The sequence below is a fragment of the Hypanus sabinus genome, chromosome 14, assembly GCF_030144855.1.
Source record: "Hypanus sabinus isolate sHypSab1 chromosome 14, sHypSab1.hap1, whole genome shotgun sequence".
Classification (NCBI taxonomy): Eukaryota; Metazoa; Chordata; class Chondrichthyes; order Myliobatiformes; family Dasyatidae; genus Hypanus; species Hypanus sabinus.
The window spans coordinates 45,087,446-45,103,390 of record NC_082719.1 but is presented as its reverse complement, the minus strand read 5'-3'; the positions used below and the strand labels follow the sequence as shown (position 1 = coordinate 45,103,390).

General features: G+C 41.0%; 1 long non-coding RNA gene across 1 annotated transcript; it reads left to right on the top strand.

The window, feature by feature from the left end:
• Window positions 1–254: 254 nt before the first annotated feature.
• Window positions 255–15,190, top strand: LOC132404707 (uncharacterized). The gene is made up of 5 exons (XR_009515648.1): window positions 255–570; window positions 681–831; window positions 10,561–10,748; window positions 11,690–11,774; window positions 14,762–15,190. It is a non-coding gene; the product is annotated as an uncharacterized LOC132404707 (long non-coding RNA).
• The last annotated feature ends 755 nt before the right edge of the window (window positions 15,191–15,945 follow it).

Sequence of the window (15,945 nt, the reverse complement as noted above, 5' to 3'; positions counted from 1 at the left end):
GATGCAGCCAGTCAATATACTCTCCACTACACATTTATAGAAATTTGTCAGTTTTAGATGTCATGCCGAATTACCTCAAATTCAAAGAAGTCGAGGTACTGCCATACTTTCTTCATAATTTTACCTACTGGGCCCAGGACGAGTCTTCTGAAATAATAACAACTAGAAATTGAAAGCTGCTAACTCTCTTCCCTCTGATCCTCCAGCAAGGACTGGCTCATGGACCTCTGGTTTCCTCCTCCTGATGTCTGTAATTAGCTCCCTGGTCTTCTGACATTGAGTGAGAGGTTGTTGCTATGACACCACTCAGCCAGATTTTCAATCTCCCTCCTTTATGCTGATTAATCACCACCTTTGATTCAGCCTATGACAGTAAGGTCATCAGTAAACTTGGATTTGGCATTGAGCTGTGTTTAGCCACACAGTTTGCATAAAGTGAGGAGAGCAGAGGACTAAGCTCAAAGCCTTGTGGTGTACCTGTGCTGATGGAGATCATGAAGGAGATGTTGCCAATCTGAACTGACTGATCTGCAAGTGAGAAAATCATGGATCCAATTGCATAAGGAGGTGGTAAGGCCAAGGTCTTGGAGCTTATTGATTAGTTTTGAAGGGATGATGATATTGAATGCTGAGCTGTAGTAAATAAAAAGCATTCTGATGTTTGCACCTTTGCTATCCAGATGTTCCACGGTTGAGGGAAGAGCCAATGAGATGACATCTGCTGCGGACCTGTTGCTCTGGTCAGCAAATTGAAGCGGATCTAAGTCGCTTCTCAGGCAGGAACTGATATGTTTCATCACCAACGTCTCAAAACATTTCTTCACTGTGGGCGTAAGTGCTACTGGGCGATATTGTGAACTTTAGGAGGTAATTGGATAAATATATAAAGTTAATAAAGCTGTACACTAGGGAAACAGGTCATTCAGCCTACCACTTAAAACTGACCAGTGGGACTCATCCATATTAATCCTACCCCAGACATTTCTTAAATGTTGTTAGTGAATCTGCTTCCACCACTTTCTCAGACTGTGCATTCCAGGTACTCACCACACTCTAAGTGAAAAAGGTGCCCTTCAAGTCCCTCTGAATCCTTTTTTGCTTACACTAAATCTATTTCTTACAGTTTTATCTGTCTCTGATAGGAAGAAACTTTTTGCAGTCTCCTATCTATACCCACCACAATTTTATATACTTCTATTATGTCTCCTCTCAACCTTCTCCACTCCAGGGAAAACTGACCTAGACGCTCCAGTCTTGACGCATAACTGAAACACAACCAAGTGAATCTCCTCATCCTTACTTGTACACAAAGGTTACTCTGTTGCCCAATACTCCTATCAGCATCACTTACAGTGTATATTCTGGTGTCATTGGTACTCCCAGAATGCATCACCTCATATTTATCTGCATTAAACTCTATCTACCATTTCTCAATTCCTTTCTCTAAAACATCAATATTATTATAGACTAAGACTACTATCAAAACTATCAGGAATGTTACCAGTCTTCATGAAATCTGCAAATTTACTGATTAATCCTCCCATATCCGGATACAAGCCATTCATGTATATTACAACTAGCTGGCATCCCAGTGTTCTTCTCTGAAGAAAACCACTAATGAGAGTATCCAATAACAAAAACAACCCTCTGCTGTCATCTTCCATCCCCAATTGCAAAGACAGTTTTGGATACAGTTTCCAAACTTGCCCTCAATCTTGTGGGCCTTAACTTTTGAACCATCTCCCATGCAGGACCTTGTCAAACATAAGCCACTTCTACTGCACTGCCCTTTTCAATAAACTTTATACATTTTTAAAAAAAAATAAGTCTAATTGGACAGATAAGATTTATTCTTGACAAAGCCATGCTGGCTATCTCTGACTTAACATTTCTAATAAGCATTAGTCCACTCCCTCAGAATTAACTTCCTTAATGTTGGGCTCAAAGGTTGCTAATTTTCAGGCTTTTTCCTGTGTCCTTCTTGAAAGAAGGTATCCATTTGCTACCCTCCTGTCATTTGAAGCTCACTTATGGCCAGCAACAATATAAAAATCTCGGATAAAACCCTAGAAATCTCTTCTTTTGCTTCTCTTGGCAACGTGGTAAACGTCATCTGGCCCTGGGGGTTTATCCACCTTTAAGCCCACTAAGGTGTCAGGTGTTTCTCTTTATTTATGGAGATCTGCACTAGGATTTCACATTCTCTTTCATTTCAACTACAAAGCCCATTTCCTTTGTGAATACGGATGAAAACTGTTTATTAGGACCTCACCTATACCTTCTGGCTCCACAGAATCATTGCCCCTGTTGCCCCCAATTGCCCCTACTCTACCGATTACTCTTTTGCCCTTAATATACTTTATAGAATACTGTATAAAATGCCTTCATTTTTATCTCGATTTTGAGTGCTAGCATTACATCATGACCCTTCTTTGCCTTCCTAATTTCATTTCTATGTCGCACCCTACCCATGTTATACCCATCATGTGCTTCCCATCTTTAGGCCTCTATACATGCCATATACTTACTTTTTTCCAATCCTTCATATCCTTCAACATCCATTGTTCCTGTTCTTAATACTGCCCTTGGATTCTTGCTACATGAATAAATCCTACTCTGCAAATGGCAACACTTAACTGCAGGTGTATGCTCCCAGTCTACGTTCGATGGTTCCTGCCTTAGTTTAATGAAATTTGCCTTCCCCAGTTTAAGATCTTTATTTCTGGTCCATCCCCATTGTTTTCCATAACCACTTTAAAATACAATATATGGAATTATGGCCACCATCTTCAAAAAGCTTGCCCACAGACATTCCCTCTGCTTAATTGGCTACCTTCCCCAAGATAAGGTGCAGTAATGCTCTTTGGAACATTAAGCATCCATTCCTGTGCTTCTCTCAACCAAGTCTTTGTTATGGTCACAACATCATAGATCCATCATGGCCTTGTTTAAGGAGTCATCCAGCAAGGAAGTAAACCACTGGCTGATTAACAGTGCAATGCCACCTCCTCTTTACAACTTCCTCTGACTTGCTGGAAGTTTCTCTGCTCCTGGATACTGCCAGTCCTGCCTATCTTTCAAACATGTCTCATTGATGGCAACAATGTCATAGCCTTACATGCCAATTAAAGCTTAGTTAGACTCCTTTAATCAAAATTAATGCAATTTAGCTTTGTTTTCCCTGACGTGCAATTGCCAGTCCGCTCTGTCTATTTCTGTAGTTACCTTTTCTATTCTAAGTGACTACACATTCCCCTCTGAACATATAGCGCCCCATTCCCCTGCCAACTTAGTTTAAGCATTCGGCAACAGTCCTAGTAGATTTCCTTGCAAGGATTCAGGTCATATTGCAGTTAAGCAGCAACCATTCCCATAAGCACAGATCCCAACTTTCCCAGAAGCAGTTCCAATGATCCAGGAACACAAAGCTTCTCACACTTCATACATCTGATTTCTATTCTTATACTCACTAGCATGTGACAACCGAAGCAATCCAGAAACACCAGCCTTTGAGTTATGTGATGAGGGAAAATTTGCTAGGCCACAGATAAGGTGCAGGGGTTGGAACTAGTATATTGCTCTTATGGATACACAGTGCAGACCATTAATAGACCTAGTAGCCACCTTATGCATTGTTTGCATTGTGTAATTTTTATGATTTTATTGGCATGAAAGTTGTGTAGATACTATACTGTATTGCTGTATTGTACTATAAAAAGAATCCCTTAAAAATAAAAAGAAGTGTCGTATAAGAAAAATATTTTATGTTTAGATACAATACCCTCAGAGCTCATTGCAATTCATTTCATACATTCCAGTGGCTCATGTTTGCAATGGTTAATCTGCAACAGAATGCCAACAGTGTCAGAACTGCTTGACCTTTGTCCCTGTCTAAATGAATGTTATACAATTCAACTAAAGTTAAACCACTGAGTTAAACAATAAAAATAATGCAGTGTAAGTAAATTTTGTGATCTTTTGTTATGCAATAACTTGCTACATATTAACTTTTAAAGTTTAATTGCTCAGTACATTATCCTGTAATGGAAAGAAATATATAACTCTTATAATCACATCCCTGTGTCACCGGGAAATGGTAAAAAAAAATTATATAGTACTTTGCTGCTGCTGATGACAATGTTGTTGCATTTTGCAAATGTGACTGTGGAAATGACTCAGCAGTACAAATCTTGATCCACAGTCAGTTGCACTGTTTGCATGATAGAGCTACAACCGTGATGTCTTGAAGTCATGGCAACAATGGCATGCTGCCCGGAGCTGATGTCATCATGCTTATTCAAAAATTAGCACGCTCAACTTGTCGAATACTGCTGGTGGGATCTGAAGTGAGGCAATTGTGTAAGATGCTTGAGATGAGTGCCAGCCCATGGTACACTAGAGATAATATTAGCTTTTAAGATGATGTTGATCCTTATTTGATTGACGAGAGTTGGGCAGTGGTTACTGTATACATGGACTTCAGTAAAGCCTGTAAAAAAGTCCCTTATGGTAGGCTGATCCGGAAGAGTAAGGCATATTGGATCCATGGAGACTTGGCGGAATGGGTTCAAAATTGGCTTGGCCATGAGAGGAGGAGATTAGTGATAATAGTGGTGGTGGTGGGTGGTGCAGTGGTAGTTAATAGTCTTATCCCTATGTCTGCATACTGTACAAGCAGTGTTTATCAATAAAGTTCAGTTGAGTATCCTGCATGCTGGCGTCTTGGTGTGCTCTGCACTATCCCTCAATACTGAACACAACATGGTGTAAGAAGTGGCTGATCATTGATGAATTGATACTACAGACCAAGTCAGATACCCAACAAGAAAGAAATTACAGTAAGGTTGTTCTTCTTCACATATATCTATAAAAAAAATCCAGAGATGTATCAACCTAAACTGCTAATGGTAGTTTGTTAACTGTATGCACCACGAGGTATGAGCTGAGAAAGGGTCAGGGTTGCTAGGCAACGCCTTCAAGCTACACCCTAAAGTGGATACATTGCAATAATCTGTGGCCACTAGCCTGGGGAAGTGCACAGCGACACAGGCACAGCAGAGAAGTCAGTCAAACTCTCAGTACCATAAGACCATAAGACATAGGAGTAGAATTAGACCATTTGGCTCATCAAGTCTGTTCCGCAATTTAATCATGGCTGATTTGGTTCTTTTCCCTCCAACACCCCAGTCCCCAGCCTTCTCCCCATAACCTTGGATGCCATGTCCAGTTAAGAACCTATCAAACTCTGCCTTAAATACCCCCAACGATCTGACCTCCACAGCTGCCTGTGGTAATAAATTCCACAAATTCACCACCCTTTAGCTAAAGAAATTTCTCCACATCTCTGTTTTAAATAGACACCCCTCTATCCTGAGGCTGTGCTCTCTTGTCCTAGGCTCCCTCACCATGAAAGAAAACCCCTTCCACATCTACTCTGTCTCTTTCAGCATTCAAAAAGTTTCAATGAGATCCCCCCTCATCCTTTTAAATTCCAGTGAGTACAGATCCAGAGCTATGACACGTTCCTCATATGATAATCCTTTCATTCCTTTAATCATCCTTGTGAACTTCCTCTGAATCCTTGCCAATGCTTGCATATCTTTTCTTAGATGAGGAGCCCAGAACTGTCACAATACTCAAGGTGAGGACTCACCAGTGCCTTATAAAGCCTCAGCATCACATCCCTGCTCCTGTATTCTAGACCTCTTGAAATGAATGCTAACATTGCATTTGCCTTCTTCACCACCAATACAACCTGCAAGATAACCTTCAGGGTGTTCTGCAGAAGGACTCCCAAATCTCCTTGCATATCAGTTTTCTGGATTTTCTCCCTGTTTAGAAATTATCTGCACATTTATTTCTTCTACAAAAGTGCATGATCATGCATTTTCCAACATTGTATTTCATTTGCCACTTTCCTGCTCATTCTCCTAATCTGTCCAAGTTCTTCTGCAGCCTACCTGTTTCCATAACACTACCTGCCGCTCCACCAGTCTTTGTATCATCTGTAAACTTGGCAACAAAGCCATCTATTCCATCATCAAAATCATTGATATACAGCATAAAAATGCATGGTCCCAACACTGAACCGTGCGGAGCACCACTAGTCACTTGCTGCCAACTCTAGACAAGAATCCTTTTATTCCTACTTGCTGCCTCCAACTAATCATCCAATGCTCTAGCCATCTTAATAACTTTCCTGTAATACCACAGGCTCTTAACTTGGTAAGCAGCCACATGTGTGGCACCTTGTCAAAGGCCTTCTGAAAGTCCAAATATACAACATCCACTACATCCCCTTTATCTATGCTACTTGTAATCTCCTCAAAGAATTCCAATAGGTTCATCAGGCAAGATTGTCCCTTAAGGAAACTATGCTGACTTTGTCCTATCTTGTCCTGTGTCATAAAATACTCCATAACCTCATCCTTAACAATTGACTCCTGCATCTTCCCAACCACTGAGGTCAGGCTAATTTGTCTATAATTTTCTTTCTGTTGCCTTCCTTTTCTCTTAAAGAGTGGAGTGACATTCGCAAACTCTGGCACCATACTAGAGTCCAATGATTTTTGAAAGATCATTACTAATGCCTCCACAATCTCTACTGCTACCTTTTTCAGAACCCTAAGGTGTAGTTCATCTGGTTCGGGTAACGTATGCACCCTTAGGTCTTTCAGCTTCTTGAGCACCTTCTCCCTTCTAATAGTAATAATAACTGCACTGACTCCTCTTCCCTCGCACCCTTCAACATCTGGTACACTGCTAGTGCTTTCCACAGTGAAGACTATTGCAAAATACTTATTTAATGCATCTGCTATCTCCTTGTCCCATATTATTATTTTCCCAGCCTCATTTTCTAGCGGTCCTATATCCATATGAGAACATTGGTCAGCAACAGGCAGAACTCAAGCATGAAAACAATGCTGAGGTAAAGCTAGAAGCTGTACAAAAGGAAGGGTACAAATAAGGTGCAATCAGAAGGACTACAGAAAGATGTGACAGTAGAGCTCAGCTTAAATAAAACAGACAAGTAGAACAAAGAACAGGTAAAATATCCAACTGCAGGAGATGCGGCAATTCTTCATTATGAGCTCTGCCGAGAAAAGGAATGAAATGCCACCAATGCTATAGTTGGCCATTGTCACTCAAAAATAGTTCTTCCGAAGCTCTAAGAAGACCATGATTCAGATGGAGGGAGCACTTTCCTTGGGGCTCTAAATTCAAATAGACAAGGCTGGTGTACTATGGCTCAGTTACAACATAAGGCAATGACATTCAAAATGGACACTGGGGCAGATGTCACACCCATCCCCAAATGTCTGCTCACAAAACTTTCAAAGAATACAGGCATTATGCTAAACCCAACAAAGAAAGTACTTATGGGGTCAGGGAAGCATAAGCTCAGTGTGAAAGTAATGTTTACTACTTCCATCTGTAAAAATGAGAATCAGTTAAAAAGAAGATGTTTATGTTATTCAGAATCTCTTCTCACCACTACTGGGAAGACATGCCATCGAGAAGGTGAACCTCTTTGCAAGGTTGGATTTGCTAAACAATGTTCAGTGGCAGGAGAAGTACCTGGAGTTGTTCACAGGCCTGGGGGTACTAAAGGAAGAGTACCTTAACCAACTGAGGCCAGGAGTAATGCCCTGTGCTCTGACCACAATGAGGCATGTGCCAGTCCCAATGATGAACAGAGTCAAAGCTGAACTTGAGAGAATGGAGGCACTTGACATCATAACCAGAGTAAAGAGGCCTACTGAGTGGTGTGCAGGCATTGTTCCTGTACCCAAGCCAGATGCACAGTAAGGTTCTGTGTTGATTTAACAAAATTGAATACAAATACAAATATGATGCAGACTACAATTATGGTGTTATCAGCAAACTTGTATATTGAGTTCAATGGAAGCTTAATAATGCAGTGAGGCAGGAGAAATTTATTCTGCCCTCAGTTGAGCATACATTGAGTACACTCAGAGCAATCCATCCCTGCACTCGTATCAGTTGTACAGGCATCGGAGCTCCTCTGCCTCGAATTCTCATCTCCAAATGGCTCACTACATCTGCATCGATTCTGCAACTTAGCAGCATTGTGTGCCAAGAGGCTTCACCTTCACTCTCCTCTTCATTGTTTGAGGCGGTAATTTCAAATAAAGTGTTATTAGTGGTGTTTTTAGTTGAATTTCTTGCCTTTTGCACTACCAGTGAACTATCTCACGTGATCAGTAGCGCCACCTTAACTAGACAAAATTCATGCTGAGTTGAAAAAAGGACCAGTATCTGCAGCAAGGTCATGCAATACTGTAAGTATGGATGGCCAGCTGTTCCAAAAAGAGCTCACAGACTCAAGGCCTTCCTGGCTTGAAAGAGATGCTCTCACGGTTCTTGATGGTTTGCCGCAAAAGGGTTCCAGACTCATCATTCCTGCTTCTATGAGTCTGTCAGTTAAATCCACCAAGGACATCAAGGCATCGAAAAATGTCACTTAACAGCAAGGCAGTCCATGTGGTGTCCTGGTCTGAGCGCACAGCTGGGAGATTATGTGAAGCATGGAGAAAACTGCCCAAATATCACACTGAAACTCTCTCCCACTTTCCCACTCTCCCACACAGAATTCCCACTTTCCATGGCAAATTGCAGGATCAAACATTTTCGAGCTGAAAAGAGAGCTGTGGGTTACAACTCATGGAATGTTGAGGTGTCCAAGCTGTCCTCTACATTCTCAGCAGCAGTTATACAACACCTCAGAGCTGTATTTTGCTCACCGTGGAATACCAGAGACACTTGTATCAGACAATGGTATACTGTTCTGCAACTCAGAATTCAAAACCTTTGCACGGGACAATGAGTTCAAACACCAGACAATCAGTCCACAGTATCCACTGGCAAATGGGGAAGCTGAAAGAGCAGTGGAAACTGTTAAGAGTTTCCGACTGATGGCAAAATACCCCTACAAAACACTGCTAGCTTATTGCTCCACGCCTATTGTGAATGGCTACAGTCCACCAGAACTGTCAGCGGGCCTGAGACTGAGAACAAGCCTGCCCATTCTTCCTTCGCTTTGCCAACCACACTTCCTGGACTTAGACAAAGTGAGAAAGTTTGAGACAACACAGCGTGAGAAAGTGAAGAGTATGCATGATCTCAGACACAGAACAAAGTCTTCTTTGCTTTTGAGGAGTGGTGAAGATATTTGGGTTTCAGACCAATTCACCAAAGGAACAATAGTCCGGCAGCATGGACCATGATCGTTTGTGATCAGAACATCACAAGTGAAATCGGGCAGGACAGGCATGTGCTCATGCACCCTCAAAGTCCACGAAAGGTAGAGAAAGAAATAGAGTGGACACAGCTGTTCAAGAATCTCCATCCACTCCCAACACTTCCTGAAACCTATACTAGGTTGTTTATTTGTCCCACTGCAAAATATACTCCATAGTCTAATAGCTTGGGGCAAGTGACTAAAGAGGCTGAATAATCCTCTCACTTTGCCAGAGTTTTCAGGTTGACCACCCTGACCTCCATTAGATTTAGTTTTTTTTAAAAAAAGAATTCTAATGTTGAAAACATTTCACAAAATTAGACTGGTGAAAAAAGGTGGAAAACAAACAGAGAGACCTTTAAAAACAAAGAGGAAGACAGTTATAATGTCAATTCTTTTTATTTTCAGTAAGGAGCCTAAGTTAGGTGTGATAGGTAAAGTGAACTGAATTGCTCAATTTCGGTGACTGTAATTTCACTGCAGTTCTAAAGACAAGAAGTATATACCTAGTATTTTTTTATTATTCAGTCAGAAACTCCCACATGGGAGGAGTTCACATATTCTACAATAAAGCTCAGTTGAGTGTCCTGCATGCTGGTGTCCTGGAATGCTCTGCACTATCCCTCAATAACAAACACCATTGGTTGGGGGCGGGGGAGGGTGTCATTATTCTGACTGAAAATCTGTGACCAGTAGTGTTCTGTAAGAATCTGTGCTGGGACTTCTTGGACAGAAATATGAAAGGGTTGACTAAACCACCTGAAATGTAAATAAATAATTCAGACAAGTATGAAGTGTGGTACTTCATGCTTCAGAATTAGTATATAGTACACAGCAGGATCCTTAGGAGCACTGATGTACAGAGGGATCTTGGGGTGCAAGTCAATAACTCGCTGAAAGTGGCAAGACATTGATGTGTTACATACCCCGTGGGTATCTTGTGACTGTCTTATGACCATGATGTAATTGAGTATCTTGTGAGCATGATGTAATTGCCTTGTGATGGTGGGGTGATGTAATTTTCCCGCCAGTGAGGTCACATGATGTAATTTTCCTGCCACTGTGTGGTCACATGATGTAATGTTCCAACAAGTATATAAGGGGAAACCCCTGCTGTGATGCAGTTTGTTCGGGGTTAGTTCAATAGTTAGTTTTGCTGCATATTCGTCTCATGACGCAGTTTCATTTTTAAAGTGCAGTTTTTACTTTCTATTGTAAGGAGCAAAAAACTGTTGTGCCAGCAGTTTCGCCAGTTGCTGCTGCTTCTGGTTTGTTGCATCTTTGATTTACCTTTACAGTCGAGTTGGAGAGTGAAGACTTTGCCGAAGTACGGGAACCCGCAGGATTGAGTAAAGTTGGCGTCGTTCGGCGGTTTTATAAAGGATCAACCTTATTGAATCTTCGTTCAGGAATAGTGACCTGCATCTGAGCTAACCCCTGCAAGATCAGGAGGGTTTGTGCAGTGTTCACCTTCCAGCAGCAAAAGGTCAGTTCCTTTAAACGGTTTTATTTCCTTCGTCGTGAATCCTTTGGTCAAGGCATCTCTCGGCTGGGATCAGCAGATTTGTCATTTTCTTCTGAGAAATTGTTGTTGCAGTAAAGTCTCTCCTCACTTACTGTATAAATCACTTGGACTTTCGAATTTACCACTTTAAGAACTATTGCAGAGTTTGGCTGTTTGTTAAGTTGCCGTATAGCAGTTAACTTCCGGTTAAGTTAGACGTTTGTTTACTTTTCACTTTTGTTGAGCAGAGTTTAATAAATGTTTATGTTTGTTTATAAAACCTGACTCAATTTTATATTCATTGTTGCCGGTCACATAACAGATGGTATAATGGTAAAATAGGTGCATGGCATAGGTAATCAGTTGAGGCATTGGGAAGTCAAGATGCAGCAAAATATAAAATTTGGTCAGGCCACATTTGGTGTACTGTGTACAATTCTGATCACTGCACTACATGAAAGACATGAAGGCTTTGGAGAGGATGCAAAAGAGGTTCACTGGGCGAGTAAGTTTTAGCTACAAGGAGAGGTTGAATGAATGAATGTTTTCTCTGGAGCATTTGAGGCTAAGTAGCAAACTCTTCAAAGTATATAAAGCTATGAAATTCTGGGTAGAAGTGTCAGATACTAGGGGGCTTAACTTTAAGGTGAGAGGAAAAAGTTTAAAAGAAATTTACACGACAGGTATTTTACTCGTAGATTGGTGGGTGCCTGGAAAGCACTGCTGGAAAATTAATTGTAGCAGATACAATAGCTCTGGTTAATAACATTTATATAGGCACAGAAACAGAAGCAAGCTGGGATTTGAAGGATGTGCAGTTTAAATTTGTGTCGCGACCAGCACAGACATTGCAGACTGAATGGTCTGCTCCTGCTCTGTACTGTTCTATGTTCTGCTTTCTTCATTCCCATCTTTCCCTCCAGGTTTGACAAGAAGCTCAGAGACCTCGGCCTTCACCCTGCCTTGTGCACCTGGATCCTGGACTTCTTGTCAGATCGCCAGCAGGTGGTAAGAGTCGGCTCCCTCACATCTGCCCTTCTGACCCTCAACACAGGTGCCCCTCAGGGCTGTATCCTGAGCCCCCTCCTTTACTCCCTGTGTACCCATGACTGTGTTGCCACCCATAGCTTTAATCTTCTAATTAAATTTGCTGACAACACACTGAGTGGCCTAATCTCAAATAATAATGAGACAGCCTACAGGGAAGAAGTCATCACCCTAACACAGTGGTGTCAAGAAAACAACCTCTCCCTCAATGTCGCAAAAACAAAGAAGCTGGTTGTGGACTACAGGAGGAATGGAGACAGGCTGACCCCTATCGATGTCAATGGATCTGGTGTTGAGAGGGTGAACAGCTTTCAGTTCCTCGGTATACATATCATTTTGGATCTCATGTGGTCTGTACATACCAGCTGTGTGGTGAAGAAGGCAAAACAGCACCTCTTTCACTTCAGATGGTTGAACAAGTTTGGTATGGGCCTGCAAATCCTAAGAACTTTCCGCAGGGGCACAATTGAGAGCATCCTGACTGCTGATTCACTGTCTGGTATAGAAACTGTGTTTCCCTCAATCACAGGACTCTGCAGAGAGAGTGTGGACAGCCCAGTGCATCTGCAGATCTGAACTTCCCACTCTTCAGGACATTTACAAAGACCATAAGAAATAGGAGCAGAATTAGGCCATTTGGCCCATCGATTCTGCTTTGACATTTGATCATGGCTGATTAATTTTCCCTCTCAACGTCAATCTCCTGCCTTCTTCCTGTAACCTTTGATGCCCTTACTAATTAAGAATGTATCAACCTCTGCTTTAAATATATTGAATGGTCTGGCTTCCACAACCATCTGTGGCAATGAATTCACAAATTTACCGCACTCTAGCTAAATAAATTCCTCCTCCTCTCTGTTCTAAAGGAATACCCTTCTATTCTGAGGCTGTGCCCTCCGGCCTTAGACTCTCCTAATATTGAAAATATCCTCTCCATTTCCACTCTTCCAGGCTTTTCAATAATTGGTAGGTTTCTTCTAAACTCCAGTGAATACAGGCCGAGAGTCATCAAATGGTTCTCTTTAACCTTCCATTCCTGGTATCACTTTTGTAAACCTCCTCTGGACCCTTCTTAATACAGACACATCCTTTCTTAGATATGGGGTGCAAAATGGTTCACAATACTCCAAATGTGGTCTGACCAATGCCTTATAAAGCCTTATCATTACATCCTTGCCTTTATATTCTAGTCCTAGCAAAATGAATGCTAACATTCCAATTTGTTTTCCTTATTAGTGACCCAACCTTCAAGTTAAGTCTAGGGAATCCTGCACCAACATTCCCAATCTCTTTGCACCTTCAATTTCTGAATCCACTTCCAATTTAGAAAATAGTATACGCCTTTATTTCTTCTAGAATACTACCAAACACGTCCCTACACAGAATTCCACCTGCCACTTCTTTGCCCATTTTCCTAATCTGTCCAAGTCCTTTTGCAGACTCGTTACTTCTACAACACCACCCTCGCTTGACCTATTGTAAATCTGGTCACAATACTCCAAATGTGGACAGATCAATGCTGTCAGTCCTATCATTGAGATAATTAACATATAATGTCAAAAGTAGAGGACAGAACCCTGACCCTACAGAACAGCATGTCTCCAGCAGCCAATCAGAAAAAGCTTCCTTTATTCACATTCTTTGACTTCTGCCAGTCAGACATCTTCTGTCTATGTTAGTATTTTTGTTGTAATATCATGGACTTCTGTCACATTTAGCAGCATCATATGTGGCAGCTTCTCAAAGGCCTTCTGAAAATCCAAGTAAACAATAACTCTCTTTTATGTCCAAGAGTCATTAGCATGCAATCACCTGTTAAGAGTGACTCAGAATAAAATCTAACCCGTTTCCTTGATCTTATACTTGACGTTTCAAAGCCTAACTCCCCAGATCCAAATGCCTTTTGGCATGATTAAGGACACAGACAAATAACAAGTTGATCTGGGGCAATATGCAAGCCTGTTTTGCTCAGTTAGTAATTTTGAATGCTTCAGAGAGTCATTGTCAGAGAGATCTAGTTTATATATGTGTTCATGCAACAAATGGATGATTTGCATAAAATTTGCTGGCCAGGCTAATTTGTGGAAAATAACCTACAGACTTTTTGCTGAATATTTCAAAGGCTTTAGTCAAGGCAGGTTAAAGCAGGTCCATATTCTGCTTTAACAATTCTCCTGGAACATCCCTTCCAAAAAAGATCAATGTACATAGGGTAACAGCCTGGTATAAAGTTAAACTGAGTCTTTTCAATATTCTCCCCAGCTGTTTGAAATCTAGTTATTAGAATATTAGCTCAAGTTTTCCATATATACAAAGGAGAAAAATGCCTCCTTAATTTTTACAATCAGCTTGGTTCTCTTTATTTTTGGACAGTGATACAATAACGAGGTCTCTGAAGTCATGTGGCAATGTCTTGTTCCACCCAAATGCAACTAAAGTGATCTGAAATACCTCAATGACTTTTGATCCATGGCTTCAAAACCAGAATCAAGTTTAATATCACTGGCATATGTCATGAAAAATATTGTTTGGCGGTAGCAATACATGATAATAAGAAAACAAAAAAATTACAATATAGAAATACACACACACATAGGTTATTGAGTAGACAGCTTAGATCAAATCTGCAACATAACTTCCCAAACATGAGAAAGTCTGCAGGTGCAGGAAATCCAGAGCACATACACAAAATGCTGTAGGAACTCAACAGCTCAGGCAGCATCTATAGAAATGAATAAAATTTTGATGGTTTGGGCCAAGACCCTTCTTTAGGACTTCCTTGTGTTTTTCTAAAAATGTTTCTATCTGATGACTTCAAGGGAACTGTGGAAATTAACCGGACTAATTGTTTTGAGATGGGATGTACTTGTGCACTTTCTATCAATTTTACTGCTGAGCTAGTGCAGTTTTCCTTTTCCCCTGCTTATTCTGTTATTTTTTTGCATCAGGTTGACGCGAGCCCTTGACAAGAGCTTATTCGCCTCAGTTTCTTCTCGTAACCGGAACCATAATAAAAGTCAGTCTCCAGACAATTTGATTCATTCCTCATGATGTCAAGAAACAGCTGAAAGCTTTAGATATGGCAAAGACAATGGTAACTCTTTTCCCTCCTACCATCTGGCAAAAGGCACCAAAGTATTCGGGCTCTCACGACAAGACTGTGTAACAGTTTCTTCCCCCAAGTCATCAGACTCCTCAATACCCAGAGCCTGGATTGACACCAACCTACTGCCCTCTACTGTGCCTACTGTCTTTATTGTACTGCCTATTAATCATACTGCCTGCACTGTTTTGTGCACTTTATGCAGTCCTGTGTAGGTCTGTAGTCTAGTGTAATTTTTTTGTTGTTTCACGTAGTTTCAGTTTAGTTTTTATATTGTCTCATGTAGCACCATGGTCCTGAAAAACATTGTCTCATTTTTACTGTGTACTGTACCAGCAGTTACGGTCGAAATGACAATAAAAAGTGACTTGACTTGGCTTGAACAGACATTATTCCAACTATAGTACTAGAAATGTGTTCAGAAGCTAACTATACCTCTAGCTACGCATTTCCAGTACAGTTAAACAGTAATACCTACCCAACAATGTGGAAAATTACCCAGACATCTCCTGTTCATGAAAAGCAGGTCAGATCCAATCCAGCTAATTATTATCCAGTCATTTTACTCAACCATCAGAAAATTGATGGCTGCCACTCATCAGATCCTAACTCATTAATGCCCAGTTTGGGTATCATCAGGATTAGTCAGCTCCAGACCTCACCACAATCGTGGCCCAAATGCAGAGCAGAGAGGTGAATTCTAAAGGCAATGTGACAATGACTGCCCTTGACGTTTAGGCAGCATTTGACTGGACATGGACTATGTAAAACTGAAGTTAATGGGCATCAAAAGGAAAATTCTCCAGTGGCTGAAGTTACAGCTTGTACGAATGAGAACATTTGCGATTGTTAGACATCAATCATCCTAGCCCCAGGATATTATTGTAGGAATTCCTCTGAACAACATCTTGTACCCAGTTATCTCAGCTACTTCATCAATAACCTTCATTTAATTATAACATCAGAAAAATGAATACTCAATGATGAGTGTACAATCTTCAATTCCATTCACAACTTGTTAGCAAATCA